This window comes from Pteropus medius, unplaced genomic scaffold, assembly GCF_902729225.1.
Source record: "Pteropus medius unplaced genomic scaffold, Ma_sr-lr_union100, whole genome shotgun sequence".
Taxonomy (NCBI): domain Eukaryota; kingdom Metazoa; phylum Chordata; class Mammalia; order Chiroptera; family Pteropodidae; genus Pteropus; species Pteropus medius.
The window spans coordinates 1944518-1959615 of record NW_024342647.1 but is presented as its reverse complement, the minus strand read 5'-3'; the positions used below and the strand labels follow the sequence as shown (position 1 = coordinate 1959615).

At 40.2% G+C, this 15098-nt stretch overlaps 1 long non-coding RNA gene across 1 annotated transcript in view; it reads right to left on the bottom strand.

The window, feature by feature from the left end:
* Positions 1–798: 798 nt before the first annotated feature.
* The window catches only part of LOC120605779 (uncharacterized), a 37488-nt gene continuing 23188 nt past the window's right edge, over positions 799–15098 (bottom strand). Inside the window, exons 2-3 of the long non-coding RNA XR_005653703.1 lie at positions 9386–11289; positions 799–2559 (exon numbers count right to left, since the gene is read on the bottom strand). This is a non-coding gene — a long non-coding RNA (uncharacterized LOC120605779). The remainder of the gene's footprint in view (positions 2560–9385; positions 11290–15098) is intronic.

Genomic DNA, 15098 nt, shown 5'->3' with positions numbered 1-15098 from the left:
ACCTGAAACCCAAAATACCTTGAGAATATTCGGACGAAAAGCAGTCTTCCATAATAAAGAGAAAAACAACCAATTTAAAAGTGGGCAAAGGATCTAAATAGACATTTCTTCAAGGAAGAAATACAAATGACCAATAAGCACATGAAATGGTGCTCAATATCATTAGCCCTCGTGGAAATGCAAATCAAAACCACAAGGTATTACTTCGACCCCCTAGGATAGCTAGACTCAAAGAGTCAGATACCAATAAATGTTCATGAGAACATAGAGACATCAGAATCCTCATACACCACTGGTGGAAATGTGAAGTGTGGTAGTCACTTTGGAAAAGAGTCTGGTAGTTCCTCAAATGACTAAATATAGTTACCATGTGACCGAGCAATTCCACTCTTTGATATATACTCAAGAGAAGTGAAAACACCTGTCTACACAAAGATTTGTACGTGAATGTTTATAGCAGCATTTGTCATAACATCCAAGAGTCAGAAACAACCCAAATATCAATCAGTTGATGTACAAATAAATAAATTAAATATTTTTAATTTATTTATTTGTAAATAAATAAATTGTACAATTAAATATCATACAATTAATATTTGTATACAATTAAATATTTCATACAATGAAATATTATTCAGTGTAAAAGAAATGAAGTAATGATACATGCTGTGACATGAATAAATCTCAAAAACATAATGCTAAGTGAAAGAAGCCAGTCACAAAAGACCACAATTAAATATTTCATACAATGAAATGTTATTCAGTGTAAAAGAAATGAAGTAATGATACATGCTGTGACATGAATAAATCTCAAAAACATAATGCTAAGTGAAAGAAGCCAGTCACAAAAGACCACATATTACATAATTCCACTCATATGAAGTGTCCAGAACAGGCAGTATCTAGGGATTCTGTCTTGTCTTTAGAGATTCTATACTTTCTGGTATATCACTGGTTGCTTAGGGCTGAGAGGGGTGGGGACATAGTGGGGGATGATAGCTCAAAAGGATGGGATGTTTTTGCAGTCATGAAAATAGTCTCACATTGACTGCACGGATGGTTGTGAATATACTAAACACTGAATCTTACGTATCTCTCGAATGCATGTACAGTTCATGGGTGAATTGTATGATATGTAAATTATATTTCAATAAAGTGGTTAAAATGAATAAATCGCCTTTATTATTTAAGTCAGTTTTGAGTTGGTTTTTTGTTACTTGCAAGTGAACACTTTCTAATACAATTTCTATGAATAAAAACCCTGGGGGCCGTGAGAGCCTCTACCTCGGTTACTTGATCTAATGTGGACGTAGACGTGGGGGACCTTCAGAATACAAATCGAGAACAGAGGTCCCGGTGGGTGAAAAGTATCAGCCGCAGTCTGGCTCTGCTCCTCTACATCAGGCCTTAGAGGTTCCCTGTCTTCACCTCTCCCCTTTCTCCACGGAGGCCACCACTGGCCCTCACCTGCAGAGGGCTTGAGAGTCCATTCCAACATGAGGCAGGACAACCAGGCCCTCAGCATCATCAGCTGATCTTCTGGTATGTCACTCATTTTCAGCCTTAAAATCTTGACCCACTTCTCATCACTGTACCACCTGCTCCTTCTCAAAGCCTCATTCTCTCTCTTTTTCTCTAGCTCTATGTGTATGAGTTCCTAGGAATTTAGGTAGTTTTGTAAAATATGTTCGTATCCCAGGTCCTATCTAGGTCCAGGCCTTGACTTTCTCTTGTAATTGTCCATTATAAAGACATAAAGAAATTATACGTAGAAAACAACAAGCATAATGCCCGCCCCTAGTATGTGCCCAGTAAATGTTAGTTTTATTCCCTCTCAATAGACGTCCCATTTGCTCGCCAACTACCTGACTTCTGAGTTTCTCCAGTCTTCTGCTTTGGAATTTTTTTGGAAGGCTGCTTATTGAATCACCCCCCAGCTATAACCTTGTTCATTGAATATTCCCAGTAGGCAGTTAGTTCCCATGGGCCCTTCATCAGTGACTACCCTATCTGGCAATAACTAGAAATCGTGATGCCCAGCAAAATAACAAAGTACATCTACAAGGCTATAAGCTTGAGTATAAATAGCACAGGACGAAAAATGTCTATTCTGTTCACCCTGTACCACATACAATAAGACGAATATTGGCATATGGTCGATCCTTGGGAGATATTTGTTTAAAGAGATAAATGACCCCCATTTTACTGAAATTATCATCTAAATCTCTTTCTTATCTTCTATACTGGGACCTGCCAGTGGACAGCACTGTTGTTTGATCATCTTCAGTAACTCCAGAATCTAGCACAGAGCCTGCATCAGAGTAAGGCACTTAGTATATATTAGTTGAATTCTTGGCTTCTTCCATAAAGCCAATTGCCCAGCTAAATAAGATGCCTGTTCCCTCTGAACACTCACAACTTCTTGGATGAAACTCTTGATGCACTAACCCAATTCTGCCTTGTACTGTAATAACTTGCAAGAATGGCTGTTTCTTCTCATGAGATTATGAACTCTTCTAAAGCTGGGGGTTCCATTTCATTCATCTTCTGGGGCTCCCACTGGTGACACAGAATAAAAAGCAGAATAGAAGCGTAGTAAACATACTTGTCGAATAGCAGGTAGATGGTTGAATAAATGAATGAATACAAGGAGAGTGAATCACTTGGCAGAGGGAATGAAGCCATGGTGTCTGAAAGGTTGCAACATGGTCTGACCCCGTGAACAAGATATATTAGTTGATATCTCGTTTGCTTTATTATCTCCTTCCCCAACCGGGCTATAAGTTCCCTGAGAACACAGTACCCATATCTCCGGTGCTCTCCACTGCATTCTCACTGTTGAATACACAGTAAGTGCTCAGTAAATGTGTCGACTGAACAGTCACACACCCGGTAACTCACAAGGTCCCAGCACTCACTTTCACCTCTCCTGCTTTTAATCCTGCAGTGAGCAGTGGACGCTCGCTTTTTGCCTTCCAAATAAGAAGGATACAGTCACAGTGGTGCTCAGCCTCCTTCCTGGTCCCCCGCTTTCACCTCCTCACTCTTCCAACTAGCTTGAGTCGTTTCATCTGCAGTTCTTTCGGAGGCATCCAAGCCAGGCTTTGCTACATCAGATGATCAAGATAAACGACTAGAGTATTTTTATGAGTAAAATCTCTCCAGATTTCAGTACATAAATCATTTGTTGTGAAACTGTTCCTTGTCTTTAGGCAAGGCTATTACATGAGGGAAAATTCTGTCTATTTATGAATCAAAAGTCAGGGGATTAGGAACAGTTTGGAGGAAAGAGACTACAATATAAAAAGATTTATCTCTTAATATTCTACTTACATATATCCATTCACCCCTTTCTCTGACTTAATTTTCAGCCCAGAATAGGAATTCGATTTCATGTTTGTTCCACGGAATCACAGAAGGAAAAGCAGATCTTAAGAGGCAGAATTTAGAGAACTCTTTAGTCCCATACTAATTCAATTAATCCTGTTCAGATCTCAAGTTGAAAGTCACTTCCTCGGAGAAGTCTTCCGTGATGACTCAGGCTAAATTAGGTCCTTTGTATTAGTCACTATCATAGTACATGTTATTACTGTTTTTTTAAGTATAGTTGGCATACAATGTTATATGAGTGTCAGGTGTACGATATAGTGATTTGATATTTTTATACCTTACAATGTGATCACCCCACTAATTCTAGTAATCGTCTGTCACAGCACAAACTTACCACAATATTATTGATTAGACTCTTTCCCTTTTCACCCATCCCCCTACCTTCTCCCTTCTGGTAACCATCCCTCTGGTCTCTGTTTCATGTTATTACTTTTATTGCTCTTGTCACAGTTAAAATTGTTCTCGTCACAAATGAAAATTATATATTTGTTTGTCTGCTTGCATAGTGCCTGTCTCCCTCAATAGACTATAAATTCCTTTACAGAGGGATTATGGCTATATTTGTTTTCCACTGTATTTCCAACCCCTAACACAGTGCCTGGCATAAAGTAGACACTGAGCAAACATCTGTCTTAGATAAGTTCATGATGAGAATTTTCCCAGCTCTTTTTCAAAGTTGATCACAAGAAAAAGATGGAGCATTACTTAATTCTTTCAGGTATTTTAGATTTTATTGACTAGAAAATGTCACTTTTTAATAAAATAAATGTTTATCCTATTATATGAGATAACCGTTGCATGTTATCTCATATGATAGTCTCAACAATGCCAAAACCTGATACAATAGATATTATCCCCATCTTACTGACAAGCTTTAATGACTGGTCCAACATGTCAGCCAGTAGTGGTAGAGATGGGATCAGAACTCAAATATGTTAACTCTCAAGTTCAAATTTCTGCCACCGTGCCCTGTACTCTCCTTCCTGAAAATCACAGGGATATAGAAGGAATTTATTTCCTGAGGGAAACTCATTTCTCCTTTCTGACTCTTTATCACTAGGAGGAACAAAAGAAGTAAAAGCCACTGAAGACCAAAAAGAGGATTGTTTTCCTTTTCTCTTTACAACTTGCGGAAAATCAGCAGCCACAATTCTGGACATGGTCAATGTTATTTAGACTGTGCAAGCATCAGCCTGCAAAAGGGTTTTTCAGACGACCTTACAGGCTGTCAGCCCCTGGGGCCAGGTCTTGTTCTATGTGAGATTCATCTTTTGATGCATTGATCCAAAAGGCTTCACTTCCAACAAGCTCTAACAAAAGCAGGTAGACACAGAAGCGCACCCACCCTTGCACACACACAGAAGCATCTGAACTGAAAGATATACCATCAAAGCTCATAAATGTGCTCATGCACGTTTTCACAAGCAATACATCGTCCGCTTCACACCGTGATAATCACAGCATCAGATGAATGCACTAATTCACACATCTACACACAAATGTGTCCACAAACATTTAATAGTAACCCGTGTCAGTACACCATTTCGCAACATACAGTCCTTTTATGTCCATTTCCCCACTTTACTCCCATAATAACCTATGTGTCATTTGATAAAAAAGACATGTCAGCCCAATGGTTTAATAGGGGTCATTAACCCCAACCTCATAGGATGGGTTTCAGAGGGTCTCTGACCTCCTCTAAAATGAGATGTGTGTCCATTTTTTTTTTCCTGGCCGTTAAGGTCCTTGGATTTCATGTTTATGCCCCTTCTTTCCAAGAGACGTTTTGGACCACCAAGTTGTGGGGATGATCTCATTAACCTTAAACTAAAGATGCCAATCAATATAAAATTCACAAAGTGCTTTTCCTCCATTTCCTTACGTATTCACACGTCTGCAGCCTCATGGAGTGAACCTTGCCATTATGATTTCTTGATAGCTGAAGACACTGAGCACAGACAAGTGTAAGCTCATCTCCACGAACACCCACTCAGTTTTTTTTCCTGCCTGCCACTCTTCTGCAATGGGAAAAGAAGAAACACCGACATCTGAGCCCAGATAGAGAATTTCACACAATTTCTCCACCTACCCGAGCTATGAGGTCACACACAGGTTATTCATATGAAACCAGCTCACGCAACTAAAAAAGAAACTATTTAAATCAAAATTTTAGTTTCTTCCTCCCCACCAAGTGAATATAATATTTCGAACAAACAGAGGATAAAAATTCCCTAAGAGATTATCCAAGTCTGTCTTTGGCAGCTCTATAAGCAGATGTCCAAAGAGGCAACCATATTTTCTTCTCCTTGCCTGGAATACTCTTTGTCCAGATAGCCACATGGATCACTCACTCACTTTCTTCCTTCAAATCTGTGTTTGGTAGCATATTACAATGCACGACTTCCGTGACCGGACAGTAAAATATCACTCTGAACCCTTGGCAGCAGCCACGAATCTCATCTCAATTTATAAAATTTTCTGATTTCAAAAATGTTATATAACTGAGATCATACAGTATGTAACAATTTTGAAATGGCTTTCTTCACTTGGCTTAATTCCCTGGAGATTCATCCAGGTTGTTGAATGTTCAATAGATTGTTCCTTTTTCTTGCGGAGTACAATTTCATGGTATAGATAGATGTCCCACAGATTAGGTTTGTTTAACCATTTACCTGCTGAAGGACCTCTCGGCTATTTTCAGTTTTGGGTTATTATGAATGAAGCTGCTATGAACATTTATGTACAAGTTTGTATGTGAATATAAGTTTTCATTTCTCCGGAATAAATGCCTATGAGTGCATTTGCTGGGTCATACGCTTGAGTGATTCGGTTTCTCTGCAACTTTGTCAGCATTTGGTATTGTCATTAGTTTTTATTTTATCCATTATGATAGCAAAAATTAACAGGTGGGACTACATCAAACTAAAATGCTTCTTGACAGCAAAAGAAAACATCAACAAAATAAAAGACAACCTATGGAATAGGAGAAAATATTTGCAAACCATGTCTGCTAAGGTAGTAATATCCAAAATATACAAAAAAAAAAAAAAAAACAAAAAACTAAAAAAATCAAGAAAACAAGCAATCTGATTAAAAAATGGGTAGGGGAATTAATAGTCATTTTTCCAAAGAAGATAAATTAATGGCCAAGTATAGGAACCAGCGATCCTACTTTTGGGTATATATCCAAAAGAAATGAAAACACAAAGAGATACCTGCACTCCCATGTTCACTGCATTATTTACAATAGCCAAGCTATGAAAACAAACTAATTGTTCATCAATAGATGAATGGATAAAAAAGATACTATATATATATATATATATATATATATATATATATATATTCATATATATATATTCATTCAATGGAACATTATTCAATGGAACATTATTCATGAAAAAGAAGGTCATTTGCAACAATATGGATGAACCTTAAGGGCATTATGCTAAGCAAAATAAGTCAGACAGAGAAAGCCAGTTTCTGTATGATCTCACTTATATGTGGAATCCAAAAAAGAAAGAACACATAAAAACAGAATAGAGCAGGGGAGATGGGGAGATGCCGGTCAAAAGATATAAACTTCCCATTATAAGATGAATAAGTTCTAGGGATGTAACATACAGCATGGTGATTATAGTTAATAATGCTGTATTATATACCTGAAAGTTGCTGAAAGAGTAGATCTTAAATGCTGTGAGGAGAGAAAGGGGAATCGCGTAACGTGATAGAAAATTAGCAGATGCGACGGTGATCATCGCTTTGCAATATGTAATGTATCAAATCAACGCATTGCACACCTTCATTTTACCAATGTTATATAGCAATTATATCTCAGTAAAGCTTGAATAAAATCAATTGGCCATACTGGTGTGTGGCTCTATGTACCACACCATCTTGGCAGAGTGGCTATATAGTAAGTCTTTGTACCAGATACAGTGATATCTCTCACTTTATTTTTGTTAAGATCATTTTGCTAATCTTTATTCTAGAGCCTGTGCCTTTCTGTATAAATTTTAGAATAAGACTGTTTATGTCTACAAAAAAAGCTTTCTGGTATTTTGATAGACAATTGCATTAACCCTAAAGATCAATTTGGGGAGAATTGATATTTTTGCTGTTGACACCTCCAGTCCATGACACAGTATGATTCTTTGTTTATTTAGGTCTCTTTGGTTACTTTCATTAGTATTTTACATTTTTCAGCATACAGATAATGTACATGTTTTCTTAAAAGTATATTTAAGTATTTCATTTTCTTTGGCATGGTTGTAAATGGTATTTTTAATTTCATTATATGCATGTTCACTGTTTGTATATGGAAATGCAATTGATCCTTGTGTATTAATCTTGTATCCTGAAACCCTGCTGAATTCACTTATTAGTTCTTGGAGGCTTTTTTTTTTTTTTTGGTAGGTTTCTTGGGATTTTTAATAGATAACGATACCTTCTAAAAGCAAAGAGCATTTTATTTTTCCCTTCCTATTTGTATGCCTTTTTTTGTCCCCCTTGTCTCATTTCACTGGCTAACAACTTCTGGTACTATTTTGAATAAGAGTGGAAATCCTTTCCTTGGCCCCCGTCTCAGGAGGAAAGCATTCGATCTTTCAGTATTAAGTATTATGTGAACTGTACGGTTTTGTGGATGCTCTTTATCAGCTTGAGGATATTCCCCTCCATTCCTGGTTTGCTGAAGTTTTTTATTATGAATGACTTCTGGATTTTTCACCTGCTTTGTCTGTGTCAATTGACATGATAGAGTTTTTCTTCTTTAGTTTGTTAATATAATAAATTACACTGATTGATTTTTGAATGTTGAACCAGCATTCCCTACCTAGAATAAATTCCATTTACCAGCATGTAGAATTCTTTTTATACTTTGATGTATCTAACAAAGGACTCTTTTCCCAGTGCTCCTTCCTATACCTAGGGGCTCAAGTCAGGCTACCATCAGAATCACTTGAGGAGGAATTTAAAAATAGATTCCCAGTTCCCTGCCCAGATCTAAGGGGCTGAGTCTTCAATGGTAAAGAGACTTTTTAAATACTTTTTAAATACTACTTCCAGGTAATAATAAATGATAAGCCAGGTTTGGAAACTCTGTCCTATATCCCACTCCCTTGCCATCCCCCAAAAAGCTGTAATCAATACAGCTAATCGCTCTTAATAAAAAGCTCACCTGGAGAGCATGACCTTCTGCCTTTGGATGAATTTGGAAATTTCAAAAGGTGCTCAGAGAATAGATCTAGAAATGTGCACATAGCATCCTTTCATTTTCACTAGGAAGGGAAGGCTCTGTGCTGGGCCTGTGTTTCCTTTAGTATATGAAGCAAAATGGAATGGCCAAAGAAATGAGCAAAAACACAGCTGCAAGAGAAGCTAAAAGGAATCTCCCGAAAACTGTTCGTAAGGACATAAATTGCTACCTTCTGTTCATTGACTATTGAAATCTTACTCAGTTGGCTTAGGACTGACTGGGCCCAGTAGTGAGTCCTTCCATGAAGCTACCAGCTTTCTTCTTAGTAATTATGGTCTGCCCTGTGCTGTGGGTCCCTGGCAATATACAAGTATTTTCATCCACACTTACTGTCTATTGCAGTTTCCCAGTTATTTCAAGTGTACAAGATGTTCATTCTAGGAAAGAAGGAGTAGGAAGGTGGCGTCATTAGATCTGGTGTTGAGCTGATGCCATCGGCCTAGCTAGGGACCTTGTTACCTCGATCAATGACCCTGAGCTTCAGACTCGTTCTTGGAGGGTTAAAAAGAGTCTCCTAGAAGCCCTCCAGAAATCCCTGAAAGGATCAGTGAGATAATGGATGCAGAAGCACACACTGAAAAGTACCTTAGAGGTGAGAAATATCGTTAATGCTTACCAAGGGGGTTTGCTGCACTATGTTTTCATAAATAAGTACGAGATTCCTCATTTTGCGTCACAATAAAGCCCAAACGCTTTGACTCAGCTTTTAAGAACTTTCGAGAGTTGCTATCCACCCACCTGTCCGACGTTATCTTTGCTGCTCATCCATTCAGCTCATAATAATTGAGTACCTACTGACTTCCGGGGCCAGGCACTGGAGAAGCAGTGGCAAACGTGATGGGGCTTTAGTGTGTGGCAAGGAAAACAAAGATCGAATGATGATAACACCAGTGTGAGGGGTGTCACAACAGGCAGCTGCAGAGTGTAATGAGCATGTCTGATGTGGGGTCACAACTTCTTGCTAGAGGATCAGGGAGACCTCCCCCAAGAAAGACATTTAAATCCAGTTGCAGTTAGCTAAGAGGTGAAGGGTGAAGACAAGGTTCTAGGCAAAGGGATGAACATAGGTGAGACTCAAAAGTGAAGATGAGTCTGGGCCACTAAGGAGTTAAAAGGCCTTTGAGGCTAGAGGTAAAGAGCAAGGATGAGAGGGGGTGGAATGAACTAGAGAGGTAGCTCTGGGCAAAGTGACAGAGTGAACAATTCACTGTTCGCCAAGCACCAGATTTAATTTCCTGCTTCCTTGTTTTTTTTCTTCATATAGATGTTCGTCCTTGATTGCCAGCCACCTCGTGCCCACTTCTGGTGTACAGTCTTTACTTCAGAGTTCAAAGTTAATGGCAACACCTCCACGAAAGCTGCCCTGTCCTTAGAAGGAACAGACACCCCTCCTCCTTTCTCCTTGCATCATCGCAATTAGTGGACAGGTGTCCTTAGCATCCCTCTTCGCACGTTATACACATTAGGCTGACTGAGGATAGGTGCTGTGACATCCTCATCTTTGTCCTCTGTTACCCAGGTTACTACACGCTTGTTCTCCTTATATAAGAACATCTTTGATCTCCACCTTTGATTTCTTTCATTGTCCACATACCTAAATAGCAGTTAGTAAATGTCTATTAGATTTATTAAGAAATGGAAAAGAGAAAAATATCGTCTAAGAAACAGGGGCTGCCCCAAGAAGAACATGGCTGAGGTTGGCCCAAAAGATCTAGCAGATGCATGCTGTCACCTAACCGCAGTCCTTGTAGCTCGGCCATGAGCTCTTTCTAGAAGGATCTGAGCAGCAGCAGTGGTCGTTAGCCAATGTTGGACATTGATCAGCCGATGCCACTTGCAAGTTTGTCGGTTAGACATGCTGTAGGACATGTCTGTTTCACTGTGGCAGCATCCCAAGGGATTTCATTATTGTCACAGGCATTTCCCATCCCAGGCCCCAAGTGAGAGCCACAGCTGTCACACAGCCTCACCCTGTTATCAGCTGCCAGCCGGGCACTTCCCGACAGTGGCAGCTGTTGGCACCCTGTGGACAGCTAAGTCCAGGGAACGTCTGCTTTGTTCTGAATCTTGTCAGGGTACAACCGCACCCTGACCCCACCGGTCCAGGGAGTCAGGATGATGTCGTGTGCGCTCTATGGCTTCTGTCACAACTGAAGATCGCTTCAAATGCTGTAGGAGAGACGAGTGGAACGAGCCACAGGACCTGCTTCCCTCACGTCAGACACATCCCATGTGCTGAAAAGGAGCCCGTCCTCTTTTCCAGCGAAAGCATTTGGTTTTTTAATCCAAAATTTTAAAAATATAAATGTATATGCTTGATGGCGTTCAGAGTTGGAATGGAGGTAAAAGCTGTCATTTGCGAGTGAGAAGTTACACCTCTGATTTAGAACCCTGATACTCATACCAGCTTTGTGACCACAGGCAAGTCAGTCTTCACGCTCTGACCTCATGTCTGTCTAACTCAAATGTGATAAGGAAGGAAGGGATGATTCCCGAGGCCTCACCTGCCTCTGACATTCTGGGATCTCCTACTGTAGAGCCAACAGGAAGCACCTTCTCTGGGCCCACAATTGTGTTGAGTCCTTGCACATATATAGTTTTTAATGTTCCTAATGCATGTTCCTGTGTTCTCCACAAGGAACCTGCAAGGCAATGGGGGTAGAGGAGTGACTTTTCTGAAGTCATCCAGGTGGCCCAACTCACGTGACATCTCCCCTGACCTCAAAATTATCCTCACGTTCCTGTGACAACACCGCTACCACCAGAATGCACAGTGCCCTATGTCTGTCACTAGTTGAAGAAGGAAAGGAAGGAAGAAGGAAGGAAGGAAGGAAGGAAGGAAGGAAGGAAGGAAGGAAGGAAGGAAGGAAGGAAGGAAGGAAGGAAGGAAGGAAGGAAAGGGTTGATTAAGCTGCAGAATGAGAAATTTAAATTAGAGTAAAAAGAAAAACAGCCTGAAAGTATCTAGGTACCAGAGTAGAAACAAGAACAGGTTCATTTTTGAAAACATAGATGCTCGTTAGCCTAGAATGTTTGAATCTGGTTCAGGCTGGAAATTGAAGCATAGGTTAGGAGGTCTGGAAGCCTCTTTTCATGGCCGAAGTAAGAGTAAAGTTTGGAAATGAAGATCAGCAGAATGAGAAGCAGAACTATTCTTGATGGTCTTTATCTTCTTAAAGGTTTTCTTGATGAACTAAAAACCCCCGATCCCTTCATTTTATAGACTATCTTTTATTTAAGACGCTGTTTCATTACTATGTCTCATATAACTCAATTTCAGAAATGTTAAAATTTGCACAAAAATTATTTCCATGAGATAGAAACATTGTTAACTACATTATGTATATAAGAAAACTGAGACCAAGCAAGGAAAAGTTAAATTAGACGAATTTTCTCCTGATCTCCAGATTTATAGTCTTCACACCTCACTGATAATGGCAGAGACTCCTGGGTGCCTAGCCAATAGCCATGTTATTCCATTTTTTCCCTTACTGGTAGACTCTAATTTTATTTGGAGCATCAAGGCATCAAGCACAAAGATTATATTTCCAAGCCTCTCTTTCCACGACGGTTGATCACATGACCATGTTCTGAACAAATATTAGACTTCTGTGGACAATTCCAAGAAGACCTTTTAAATAGAATTGAATCAATCAGAGGATTGTTTGTGACCCTCTCCTCTTCGTCCTGCTTCCTGGCATGAAAAGCTGAAGCTCCATCTACCATCTATGTTGAGATGACCTTGAGGACAAAAGCCAGGTATTAGGATAGAAAGCCAAAATAGTAATGAGAGGCTGGGGTCCTGAGCATCCTAAGGCTGCCATGCCAACCTTGGCTTGCCTTTCTCTGGAATTCTTATGCGTGAGGAAGAAATAGGTGATTTTTGTAAAGCCACTATTATTTGGGTGGCTTCTTTTACATGTAGCTAACCTTTATCCTAACTATTACCACCAGACAGTTTAATTAGAGAAGTAATACAGAAAAAAAGACCCTATCCACTGTGAGACCTGGTTCTTTCACTTGGTTCACATGATCACAAGAAGAAGTAAGAAATGATGAACGTCACATAATTCAGCAGACTCCGGATGCCATCAACTGCACGACACACTATCATTTTATGCATCAACAACAAAGAAAAAAATGTTGCCAATTATACTCTGACATGTTACTGATTAGAAGATGCAAATCAATATCAGAAATGTTAAAATGTGAGGAAAAAACAACGTATGAATTATGTGTACTGAGAGTTCAGTGAAGCACAGAGTTTAGATTTAAAATTCATCAAACCAAACTATCCTTCTATCCCTTTTTTAAAGAAAAGAAAACTGAGGCCCAGCAAGGGACAGTGACTTCTCCAAGTCCAGCAATGGAACCAAGACGAGAATTTTGACTGCATATCAAGAACTCCTTAACAGGTCCCACTAGATACAAATTTTTGCTCATGTTACCTTGACTGATAGTGACATGTTTATTTAATCGACCACCTGTTCCTATTTTTTTGCCTCTAAAAGATGTGGCATTGAATAGGCAGAGACAAAGGCCCTGACCCCTCCCACACACAAATGGAGTCAGCAGTCACGCAGGTGATGGAAACAGATTTCACAGCAAATTTATGCTCTGTTCATCTGTTACTAGGCCTACGCCTTGGTCAGCAGCTCTGGAGGGGATGGGGAACATGGGGAGGCCACCGAGAACTGCACGTAGGAGCCTTCTGAAACAGGACGTTGTGGCGACACAGCAACAGCCGATGGCTGGGACCCCAAGGGGACTCGTTCAAACCTCTGTCCCCTCCTCTTACCCAATGAGGAGATACTCTGGTCCATGGTGCCCATCATGGGGGCCACCAACGGTCTAGACTAGACTCTCAGGGTATCTGAGATGGAAGGGGCCTGTGAGCTCATGCATCACTCCAGCGAACGCTAAAGACAGAAATGGTTATCATCTCTCGTAATCTGACTTGGCTTAGAAAGACCACGCTAATGCCAATGCGGTTGATTCTGGAGGCAAAGAATACACTACTGAGGCCACTTCAGCTGTTTGAGTAAAGGATACTGGGGACTAAATATCAGTAACACTGGAAAGAATAATAGGGATGATCTAAGCAAACATCAGTGAAGCTCCAAAAACATCAAGCTTCTGAAATCATTTTCTTGTTCTTGGTATTAAATAGCCTATGTCCTCACTCTCTCAACACCCTTCATGGCAAACCATCCTTATTTTAGACTATGCATAAATAAGGTATGAAGGACTAATCACGGCGTAGATGGCTGATGACAGCTGCACTCAAAGAGGGAATCCAGGAGTTAAACTAAATAATGCAGTTGCGATGGCAGAATTTCAAACATCGACCTGAGGATGGAGAGGCACGTGAGTCATGGGGGCTTCCCACTGCTACTGGCATCCTCAGAAGTCTTTCCTTCTCTGAGAATGCTCACATGAAAAGTAAGCATGTTTTTCCCATTTTTTTCCTAGCAAAAATCTCAGCCTCTCAATGTGTGTGTGTGTGTGTGTGTGTGTGTGTGTGTGTGTGTGTATGAAAGAAGACTGGGAATGAGTGAAACTTTTACACAATGAAACAATGTAGAGAAAGGTGAAGGATTACTTTTCAAAATATACAATAGTGTGGATTGGATGCATAGCAGGGGAGAGCAAAAGTGTCTAAGGGCCCTGCTTTAGCCGAATACCTAAGAATGGTTTATAATTAGCAGAAGATTTGGAAATGGGTCTTTCTCTGGTGCTGCGATCAAATAAGATGGAGTTCATGAAAAGGCTTTAGAAACCAGAAAGCGCTACAGACATGTTTTCCTTAACACCACATGATTCCTTGAAACGGGCTCACCCTTATAGTGCGCTGAGTATATTGCAATTGAGTCCTCCCCACAATCAGAGCCAGGATTATCTTTATTTTACAGAAGGGGAAACAAAGCCTCAAAAAGTAAGCAGACCAAGACTGGGACTGTGGTTACCACTCAAGGTGGGGACAGGGTATTAGTTTTCTCCTTGTGACTGATTCTAGCAAGAAGAATCCAGGACTGGTATTTATCGAGCACTCTCCATGGTCAAGGAAAACTTGTAAGCATCACCTCATGTGGTCCCCAGAGCAAACCTGGGAAGTAGGCACTATCATTATCCCCACTATAGGGATGAGAAAGATCAGGTTCAGAGAGGTTAGGAACCTGCCCAGGGTCACACAGCCAGGAAGTGGCAGGACCAGATCTCAGACCGAAGTCTGCTGAACACAAAGACCTAGCTACCTTTTCCCAGTCCAGAATTTTCCACCCTCGTAGTCATGAATATACAGTTGGTGTCTTTGGAATAATAATGCCTCCCAGCTTCCCTGGGGAGAAGAGGACCCAACGGTGCCTTCAATCTGGGTAGATATCGCCTTGCCAGGAGTTCGTTTATAGAGTAAGCAAATAGTCTCCTCTGTGTAAACCTGCATTCCGCCAAA